Genomic DNA, 12141 nt, shown 5'->3' with positions numbered 1-12141 from the left:
CATGCTTCGATACTTTACTTGTGTGGAGCAACTCGACCCAATGTGGTCCTGCATGATGACCTCTATTGTTGGGGCTCTATAAACAGATATTCTCCTGTGTCACAGAATAATTCAAAATACTCGTGAATGACAAGATAAGCGTATATAGAAGGATCAGGTAACTAGACTTGGTGAATGGGAGGTTGATTCTCAGACTCGTTGTTTACCTTTGGTGGTTGGGTTCCTTTTGAATTGGAATATGAAATGTGAAGTCTTGGAGGATGAGTGACACAGTTGGAGTATGGAACGTATGTATTTGAAGAGTGAAGTGGGTTCATTTGGAGTGCGACATGTCGTATTTTGGAGGGTGAGGTGCTAAGACTTGGAAGTGAATCATCAATCTCTGAAGGATGACTTTCCAAACTTAGGCGGGTGGAGTGTGCAGCCTTGAAGAGTGATATGTCATAAGTTGGAGGACGAGTTGTAGAATATGAGATGTTGAAGTTTGGAAAGGTGATGCTGCATACCTCACGAAGTTGAGTTGGCTCGTTCTGAGGTTAAGTGCTCTTGCTTGTCATGAAGAGTGTGATGTCAAGATTTTGAGATTGGAGTATCGGAAGGCTCTGGAGTGGCGCAATTTGGACCAAAAGATTAGGTTTTGTGAGATGTAAAACAACAAACTAGGTTTTGACGATAACCTTTAGAAAAAACTGATTCAGTAAAGAGTAGGATAAAAGGATAGGGTAGATGGTGGGAGTGTAGGATAGGGTGGATTATGTAATGATGTATGAACGAGTGAGAGGAAAAAGAAGAACAACTATAAGTAAAGGATAGAGATAATAAAGAAGGAAGAGAGAGGGGACAGGAAGAAAGGGAAAGAGGAATAAAAACGAAGGAAGGGAAGAAGAGACGAGGTAGGGAGAATGAACGAGGAAGAGAGTGGAGGGGAAAGTTAAAATGGAAAATAGTAACGGATGAGTTGAAAGGAATAAAGAGGACAAAAAAAAGGTAGGAAGGGGATCAAAGTTAAGAGAGGAAAAATCATGAATAGGAGAAAAGCGAAAGAGAATCATGAAAAAAGGAAACAAGAAAAGGTGGCAGGTAGGAGGAAAAGGAAAAAAACTGGGAAATGAGAAAGAAGACTAGCTAAAGAATCAGAGAAATTTTTAATAGAAAATAAAATAGTAACAGAGACAGGAGGATGGGGAGATGGTTGGAAGGCCAAAAGGAGGTGAGGAAGGAGGAAGGGATAAGAAAAAGAAAAATGAAAAGAAATAAGTGATCAACTTATCCACTATAGTTGAGTTGCGGAGATGGAAAGAATGTAAAACAGTGACTAAAAAGTCCACAATGGCAACGAAGTTTTGAATCCTTTCACTACGATGAGGTTTCCTTGAGTTGAATAAAATCAACTGGCGGCCGTCAGTACGAGTACTAAAAGGTCATAAAAACAACGATGTGGTTGAACAAAAGACGAGCGAATATCGAGTAGAAATAGAGCAAAATGGAATGAAAAAGGATTAGAACAGTAGAGTTGGTACTGCTAAGAATTGAAAGTGGAAGAGAGGGCGGTGGGGTGGAAGGGAGGGCGTAGGGAGGAGGAGGAGGAGGAGGAGGCGGAGGAGGAGGAGGAGGAGGCGGAGGAGGAGAAGGAGGAGGAGGAGGAGGAGGAGGAAGAAGAAACTCGCCGCTCGCGTGCTGCCACCACCCTGCAAGACCTGATGACAGACAGAGAGACGGACAGGCAAACAGACAGGGGAAAAGACAGAGCGACAAACTGGGAGAAATAAAGACAGACAGATAGAAAGGGAAAGAGAAAATCAGACAGATCCACAGACAGACAGAAAGACAGACACACACATATGCAGATAGACAGACAGACAGACAGACAGACAGACAGACAGACAGACAGACAGACAGACAGGCATAAAGGTGGGTAATAGGCGCGTCCGACGTGATGCGGCCTCGCTCCAGGGCGATTTGGGTAAACTGGAGAAGAAGAGAGGGGGAGATGAGACTAAGAATGAGAGAGGAAATGAGAGGAAAAGGAAAGACCTGGAATAGAGGAATAGGAGGAGGAGAAGGAAGTGATGAAGGTGAGGAATTTCGTAAAGAATGAGACTGGGGAGAAGGAAAGGGAAACGGAGACGGGAATGTTGGTGATTGTGTTAGTGGTAGCGTAAGTTTTAGTGATAGTTTAGTGTCATTGTTAGTATTAGTGTTAGTGTAAGTGCTGATATCGGTGCTGGATATCGGTATCGGCGTAAGTGTTAGTGTGTCAGTGTTCATATCGGTGCTGATGTCGTTGTCGATGTCAGTCTCAGTGTTAGTGATAGTGATAGTGTTGGTGCTAGTGTTAGTGTTTGCGTGCGTGTGTACGCATGTGCACATTTGTGTATGTGTGTGTATATACACATACTACGCTGCAGTCATTGACGAACTTAATATGTTATGTGACTATCCCGTAGGTTTTCTTTAACTGGGCCATCAGACTTTCGCATCACGTGTTTGGTTTTCTATGTACATTTGATAACAGTAGTAATGATAAGAGTGATACTAATAAAATGGTAATAATAATGATAATTATGTTAGTAGTAATAATAATAATATTAGTAGTAATAATGATAATTATAATAATATTAGTAATAATAATAATAACAATAGTATTAGTAGTAGTAATAATAATAGTTATAATAGTAATAATAATAATAGTAATGGTAATAACAATAACAATAATAATAATAATGATAATAATAATAATAATGATAATAATAATAATAATAATAATAATGATAATGATAATAATAATAATAATAATAATAATAATAATAATAATAATAAATAATAATAATAATAATAATAATAATAATAATAATAATAATAATAATAATAATAAATGATAACAATCATAATAATTATAATAATAATAATAATGATAATAATAATAATAATAATAATAATGATAATAATAATAATAATAATAATAATAATAATAATAATAATAATAATAATAATAATAATAATAATAATAATAATAATAATAATATTTATAATAATAATAATAATAATAATAATAATAATGATAATAATAATAATGATAATGATAATAATAATGATTATGATAGTGTGTTTTTCTGGTGAAAAAATTCAAGAAATCAACAAGAATCGTATATAGGTTGTAATTATGGATGTAACTTTCTAAAAAGCACACATACATAAACGCCCGTAAACACATACACACATGTACACACACATACACGCACGAATACACAGATACGCACACAGACACACACACACACACACACACACACACACACACACACACACACACACACACACACACACACACACACACACACACACACACACACACACACACACACATACACGCACACACACACATATACGCACATGCACGCAGAATATCATACAGACGACACAACTGTTTCCTGTAAGTGTTTTGTACTAAACTAAACATCTATCATTCCATATGACTTATAGTCATTAGCCATAACGGTATATCAATCACATAATCCATTCAGATTAGTTCCAAAACTTAGTTATGCATTCTCATCTTTACCTTCGTTCGATCGTAATCACAGAAGATCTTGTCTAGATCAGTAAATCTCCAACAGCACAATTTAAAAAGGAAACACATAAGTTTAATCTCATTTCTCCTCATACTGACTGAATAAAGTCGTTTGGCGCTTGCCAGGCTAAGCTCGAGTAGCCAAATGGTCTGACAGACGCAACTAATTAATAAGAAACGCGTGAAAAAATGATTTAACTTCAGGCTAAAGATTCAACACCACGCTGGTATACAGCTGAAAGTGTCTTTAATTTTTGTTTGGTAGAACTACCTTTACTTATAAGTGTTAAAGCAGTTGATGTTTTGTATGGTACTGTGGGTGGCGTATATCTTTATTTCTTATTTTTCTCAAGTAAATAAGTCTTTTGTGATCTAATAGACTTATTCGTACCATAAATATTCGACATGAAGTAACGCAATTGAAACAGCTTCGTAGAAAACGCCAGCCATTGTAGTACGAAAACTGTAGGTAAATTTACGTTATAATTATGATCATAAGAGGAAATATTACAGACTATAGCCGTAAGTACATACAACAAGTAATCCGTGTACTGTAGCAAGCTATCTGGTATGGAACGATACGTGTGTTAGAGCTGAAATTCAATAGGTTAAGAGGGTGGGAAGTATATTGTAGTCGTCTTTAGAGACTTTAAATCTTATACAAGTGACATGACGGGGCACGCACATGCGCGTATGCGTATGCACCCATGCATATGTGTATATATATGTGTGTGTGTGTGTATGTATGTACAGTATATCCAACTGGAATATATGAAAAAATATACATATATATAGATTTCTTTGCTTACACTAGAAAATTAGTTTTGACTTTATCTACTGTGCCTCGATACACTATGTTTTCTTTTATATTGTTCCCATAAATCACTAGATTTGTATGGAAAACTGTATTCCTTCATGCTCTTAAAACACCTTATCTTTTCTTCAGATGTTCTCTTCTCTGATTATTCTTCTACCACTCACTAAGAGGTAAATTTTGTAGCTTATGTCCACTCCTTTTATTGTTCTGAACACTGGCATTATATCGTGTCTCTCTTTATTTCTAATTCCTTTCTTTTAACGTTTTACAACCATCTTTGTTTCTGCTATATATATATATATATATATGTATATATATATATATATATATATATATATATATATATATATATATATATATATATATATATATATATATATAAGAACATAAAGATGAAATAGACTACAAGAGACCATAAGGTCTACACCAGGCAGTTCCATGTGCATTACCACCTATCATCCCCATCCATAAAGTTATCTTACTTTCTCTTGAAACAACCGATAGTTTCTGCTTTCAATACAGGGCTACTAAGGCTATTCCATTCCTTAACCATTCTATTGGTAAACCAGTCCTTGCCTACCTACTTATTCAACATACACACACACACACACACACACACACACACACACACACACACACACACACACACACACACACACACACACACACACACACACACACACACACACACGCACGCACACACACACACACACTCACACACTCACACACACACACACACACACACACACACACACACACACACACACACACACACACACACACACACACACACACACACACACACACACACACACACACACACACACACACACACACACACACACATATATATATGTATGTGTGTGTGTGTGTGTGTGTGTATCTATTGATAAGCATTTAAAGCTCCTTTTAGAAGAATCAGTATCAGACGTTTAGGACACCTTTAGTGTTGCTGTCTTTAGGCCAGGCGAGATGTTCATTGTATTAATTATGAGCAAGCGTGCAAAAATTGCTTACGAACTTAATGATAGAAAATATGTTGACCGGGTTATCTATATGAAAATACGAATTACTTTTATTCTATAAATTGTTTACTACAGTTGCAAGTATTGAAATAGTCTTACGCCTTTTATGTATATAAAATATGTATGTTTATCAATCCTTCTATACACACATACACATATACTTATGTATATACATATGTCTATATGCGTATTCATAAAAAAGAATGTCACCCGATGATTCTTCACATGTCAATAGTCAGTTGATTTTACGCACATTACTCCTCACTCACAAATGGAAGTGGTTCACTGTCGCATCGCAGTCCATTCTACTCTTCGGCTTGTGTTCCCTTCCCCCCTCCAACCCAACCCCCCACCCCCTCCGGCAAGTCTCCGTAGGGGACTTTGTTTCTTGGAAAATCGTTACACTTGCCTATGTGAGTTCTCCTTCACTTTTTCGTACCTAAGCCTGACTATTCACACGTTAAGGTACAAGTCTAAAGAAATCTTTAACCTCAAAGAGGAGTCTGGCATTTAGAATTTTACCCAAGCTGTGAGTCTTGAAGGAGAAATTTCCCCCAACATCGGCACTTTAAGAATAAAATTTAAGGAAAAATTGGTATATCGAAATGAGAGTTTCACTTAACTGAGAGTCTTGAAGTGAAATTTTTACCCCGAACTGGAATACCAAAATACAAATTTCACCACAGCTCTGAACCTCAGAAGAAACAGTAAACCATCTCGGAACTTTGGAATTAGTATTTAACTCCAACTGGAAATCCTAGCTTAGAAACTACACGCCAATAATGATAGGTTTCACTTTTTCTTTCTTTTAAAATATTGTATCACTGTATCTTTTTTCAGAACATGCTAAACCAGTTGAATGGTTTCTATTTGTTCAGATTAGGTTTAATTAATCAGGTTAGCTTAAGCTGAATAAAATAGTTTGTCCTGATTTCTGCTCAAATCGGATTATTTACTACTCATGAATAGAATTAAAATATCATCTCGAGTTGAATAAATTTTTGGTTTCCATTATTTTTTAATTTTTGTATTTGATCATTAGCAATGCATCATTACAAATAGGTTGAAATGATACAAAAATAGAAAAATATATTCTTTTCCATTCGTGCGTAAATGTTTTGTTTTAAAAGTATGAGGACAAGATCAGTTTCTCGTAGAGCTTACATTTTCAAGTCAACACGTAAAATTGTATAAAGAAATGGATTATATGAAGCTTATCTTGTATCTGACCAATCACAGATTAACATCCTATTCAAAACCGAATTATGAAAAGTAACCTCAGCAATAATCACTTACGGTTTAGCTAATCCTTGATTTTTATTTCTTATATTTTACATTGAACCACTCATATGTAAAAATGGTATATGAAGTATACATTTCACGACAGCCTGAATAATTTGAATTAAGTTCGTCGTGAGACTTGATCCTTAGTGCAAGTCTAATAATTTACACAGTAGTATGTGACGAAGTGAAAACTTCATTCGAAACTAAGTGATCTGTATTAAGATTCTCATCAACTTCACAATACGTATCTTTCATGAGGTCTATATTCTTTATTCACTTAATGAGGACAAATTCTTTGAAAAAGTTTGTTCTGAGTAACTCCGGATTTAACTGAAGAACACTAACCTGAATAGAGTCTCGACAGAATGAAAATTCATTTAGGCTAGAGTCTGATCTATAGCTAGATAAAAGAGATAAAGATATTTCCATATTGAAGAGAGTTCGAATTGTCGTAAAAATGTTAAATATCGAAAACAGTTTTAGTAAATTCCGATTTCTGTTATACTGTATGGAGACTTCAATTCTTACCTTATAATGATCTTGGTGGGTCGGCAATCACCATCTCCAGTCATACAGAGAAGATATCCAGGGAAGAAGCACAAAAAGCAGGAACCACAGGGGAAGTGAAGATAGTGTCAGTATTAAAGGTCCCTATGGCTCTCGAAAGTCCACCTTTTATTCGAAGTCAGAAGGTGGTCAGAGATGCCACGAGGTGCCACAAGACTACGTCGACGACGGGAGTTTTGAGTCTACAAGTGCTCTGCACAAGCAGCAAGAGTAATAACAACATAAACAATGGGGACGGACACAGATTTTCTAGAGAAATGTCTCTTAGGATGTGGCACTGTAGCGTTTCTTTTTTAAGTTTTTAGGGTATTCGTGTTTTGGTGAGGCGAGAAATCTTCACTGGATAAAACCTCTTGTCTAGTTTTCACTTCACTTATGGATATGTATTTTTAATTTCAGCAAGCTTACTTCAGAATTGGCTTATATTGTTATGTAAGAATGTATATATGCATACATATAAATACATATGACTCACTCTGTTCTTCGTAAGTATCGAAATAATTTATAAATAACTATAAATCTTGGTAAACTGAATTCCATTCACAAATGCGTATTGTCAGTACAAAGTGCTTGAACAAGAACCAGAACTGCACTCAGAACTGTTTCGTCACCAGGGTTCTGTGAAAACGATTCCACAGACTGAGGATAACTGCGTATTCTTTCTCTTATCCTTGTAGTTGGCGGTAGAGGCACGCGACCACCACACGAAGGACCTCATGTACACCGCGTACCTAGCGAGATGAACCTGATAAGCACTGGGTTGTCTGGCGCGTGTACGGCAACGCTTGCTAGTCAACACTGATGCAACAGCAACAACCGGGAGAAGGCAGACGCCACAAGATATGTCACTATGGAGGAACTGGATGCGACGCGCGCGTGTACCAGGCATATGTCTCCCGGCTGCATTATATATCTCGGTTGTAATCGGTAGGTGCAGTGGGATCAGCTGATGATCAGGTGAAGACGAGTGTGGTTGCTGCCGAGACGCAATGTTGCTCGCAGAGGCGAGAGCGACGATGATGATGATGATGTCTCCAGCGAGAGACTCCGATGGTACCCCCACAAGTCACAGTGGAGGAGGAGGAGGAGGAGTAGGAGGAGGAGGAGGAGGAAGAGGAGGGTGAGGCAACGGGAGGTGACGACGGCGGTGGTGGCGGCACTCACTGATGATGATGATGGTGGTAGTGAAGAAGAGGAAGACGAAGTGGAGCAGCGGCAGCGTCTCCTCCGTGCCGGGACTGGCATTCGACTAAATGGCGCAGCGCGGTGAGAGCCCTGAATCTTTCATGCCACTCGAGCTCAATGTGTAGCAGAGTTTTTGTTTCTATACCGTTACGTTTCCTTGGTCGTGAGATGCCAAGTACCTGCTCGCTCTCGACGTACCATTTCATGGCGGGGTTTCCCTTCTTTCATGTCTTTCACCATTGACAACCTTGATTCCTGTAGTGTTTAGAAAATCATAGAACCTAATTCACCCTCATATACCAAATAGCATTAATAAAAAATCCTCCCATGTATTAGTTTTGCGGCGTCTGGTATCTTTCTCAAGACCCCCATATCTAAGTCAGTGAGCCACTGGCAGCCAATGAGTGAGTGTAGAACCAGAGTAGACCGCATCTTCGGCGATAAGAGCGAAAACAGTTTTCAACTGCATTGCTATATGACCCTTATGAATTCGCGTTTACTGAGAGCTGAAGGTCCTCTGAAAAGACGCTTTATTACAAGAAATCTACGGCAATTTTACATTTGAGAAGGGTTACATATAGACTTGAGTTTAAGAAATAGATGCTAATTCTATGATTATAGAAAAATAGAAATAGAAATATGAAGATTGAAACACCAGAGGAACGTTTAGAGCGAGGCGTAAAGTCCTTGTGAGTGCGGGTTGCCCTAGTTTCAGCACGTCGCATGCTCAGCAACCCACACTCTACTGCCACCTGTCGGCCGGTTCTGGAACTTTTCAGCCTTCGGAGGAAAAAGTAGAGGCACAAACTTTTGGACTCCAGCAGAGGGCGATAGGGTGTGAGTGAGTGCATATGTGTCCTGCACCGCGTCTCTGGAGACTATACGTTGGAACTGGACACTTGACGGAAAGTTTTGGGTTGAAGAAGAGTTGCTTTTGTCTTTCTTGAAGAAGGAGCTCTTGAGTGGTTGTACTAGCACGGAAATATACATGCAGGCGTTCCATGGAGAACATTTGCGCGTGTATTCAGCCTCTTGAAGAAAACGGCTAGTGTTTTTGTCTCTCCCGATACTTGAAGACTCGTTCATTCATGCCTTGAATCGTGCTTGATTGGGCTGTCTCCCCTGTTGCACATGGAGCTCTCTCTACTCAAGGAGACAGACATCTTTCTCACAATTGGACAAATAATTCCTCTGATACAGCAAGAGGGCACTTCCTCTACCTTGAGGGACGATGAATTCTTATTACTGTAAACAAAAATCAGTGGGTGACCCCCGTCTCACAGCTCCAGGGGATGGAAAACTAATTCTTTCTTTTGCAAAATGGGATGCCATTACTTGGCTCAAGAAAAAAGCACCCTCGTTGTACAAAAAGGAGAAAACATATTCTAGTTTCTTAAAAAAAAAATGTTAACGAAATTCTTTGAACCGTCGGAAGACTTTATGGCGTGTGATTTCCTCGGGAGCGAAAATTTCCGTAGTCATTCATTAATTGCCGACAGCCAATTTACAGATGTTATTCTCTGTGACGCAGCAATTTCATTCAGACAAGGGGAAGCTACGTGGCTGTAAGGGATAATTCGTGTACCACTTTAAAGTGCTTCAGATAGCCTATAATCCATTTCATTTAGTTTAAAGACTTCGCCTCAGTCGAATAGATGTGCTAATCTGAATAAAGTATGCATAGTGGAAACTTGGTGTTAATGGAATAATGTTTTATTCAGAAGGGCGTTACTCGGTGCCTGGAAGACGACGAAAATATTGTAAATCTAATTGCACGATAAAGGCTGTTGTAGGATTCAAGTTCAAGTATATTTCTTCAAACTGTAAATAGGATTGACTAACGGCAGACACGCGAGACAAGTAAGAAATCAGTGCTGAGGGAGAGGACGAAAAGGAAAACGAAAAAGAGATGGAGATGAAGGGGAGAGAATGAAGAGTGCGAGGGAGGAACAATGGAGGGGGTGAATGATAGAGACTGGAGCACAGAAGGTGGGTTGGGGGAAGGGGAGGTAAAGGAAGAGGTGGAGGAAGAAGAGGAAATGGAGGTGGAGGAGGAGGAGGAAGAGGAGGGGTGGTAAAGAATGAGGAGGAGGAGGAGGAGCAGGAGGAGGAGGAGGAGGAGCTTTGGGTGTGGTCGCTCAGACGGAGGGTGAAAGTGGGGATCTGAGGACGCTGGGGGTGGGGGGGGAGGTGAGTGGAGGGGATGGAAGGAGAGAAGGATGAATGAGGTACGAAAGGGATAAGGTGAAGGAAGGATAAGGAAAGACAAGATGTGAACTAAGATGAAGAGAAGGACTGGGGAGAATGGTTGAGCCATCAGGCTGGAGGGTGGGATGGGGGTCATAATGAATAGAAAGTTGATGAATATGGGTAATGGGTGAGTGATAGGAAATCGGGGTAGCGAGACAGGAGTTGGATAGAAGGGGAGTAGAGAAGAGTTGAATCAAATACAATTGATGGAAATAAGTTGAACGCGAAGGAGAAGTAGGAGAAACAAGGGGGAATGAAAAAAGGGAGGATGAGGAGGAAAAGAAGAGAATGGTGGTGGAATAAATATAGGATACAGGATAGATAGAGATCACTAGAATGAGGAGAATATATGTACAAGGAAGGAAGCGAGAGGCGGTAAAGGGAAGAGGCAGATGGACGAAGGATAGATCAGATAGAGGAAAGAGGGAGTAAAATGTAGAGTGGGGGAATAGCCCCGAGTGGAGGTGGAGTATGGAGTGTTCGATACGGAGGAGGAAAAGAATGAAAGTAAAAGATACAAGGGTATGGGTAGAATAGAGGTAGGGACGGTTGCTGTGGAAGGGGAAAGGGAAGATGAGGGAGCTCTGGTTGGAGTAGGAAGAGAGTGGAGGTGCGGCTGAAGGGTTGGGGGTCCGCAGTGGAGGGCGTAAGTGTAAACAAGCAGTGAAGGGGAAATAGATAAATAGATAGATAGATAGATGGAGAGAGAGAGAGAGAGAGAGAGAGAGAGAGAGAGAGAGAGAGAGAGAGAGAGAGAGAGAGAGAGAGAGAGAGAGAGAGAGAGAGAGAGAGAGAGGGAAAGATAGAGAGAGATAGAGATAGATAGATAGATAGATAGATAGATAGATAGATAGATAGAGAGAGAGAGGGAGAGAGAGAGAGAGAGAGAGAGAGAGAGAGAGAGAGAGAGAGAGAGAGAGAGAGAGAGAGAGAGAGAGAGAGAGAGAGAGAGAGAGAGAGAGAGAGAGAGAGAGAGAGAGGTGGGGGATGGGGGAGGGCAGCATACCTGAACCTATACTGCGAAAGTGATATCAAGCTGAAAGAATCGAGCCATGACTAAATCCCCGGTTGCGTTCTGTCACCATTTGACCACTTGAGATTCCGTGGTGCTTCTTCTTGTAACATTTCATTGGTGATGGTGTGCGGGATCTGTAAAGTGAAGTACATTATGATATAGGCTCCAGTAACAGTAATTATTCAGACCAGAAATATTAGGGGAAGGATTTTTCTGTTGTGAGGTTTCCTTGCACTGGGTTCCACGATTGCGTCATGTGGGGTCTCGTGGTAGAGATATCCCACGGTGTGGGTCTTCGAGCCCAAAGTCCTCTGACATGAGATTCCCTGTTGCGGTGATGGTGACACAAGCTTGCGGTACAAGATGTAGTTATGTGGGGTCCTGCGGTGTGAGGGACCCCGATGAGGAATATCACACTACAAGTACAGCG

The sequence above is a fragment of the Oratosquilla oratoria genome, chromosome 4 (genome assembly GCF_046742065.1).
Source record: "Oratosquilla oratoria isolate Oo_2021 chromosome 4, ASM4674206v1, whole genome shotgun sequence".
NCBI classification, from domain to species: Eukaryota; Metazoa; Arthropoda; class Malacostraca; order Stomatopoda; family Squillidae; genus Oratosquilla; species Oratosquilla oratoria.
This window is presented reverse-complemented; position numbering follows the sequence as displayed.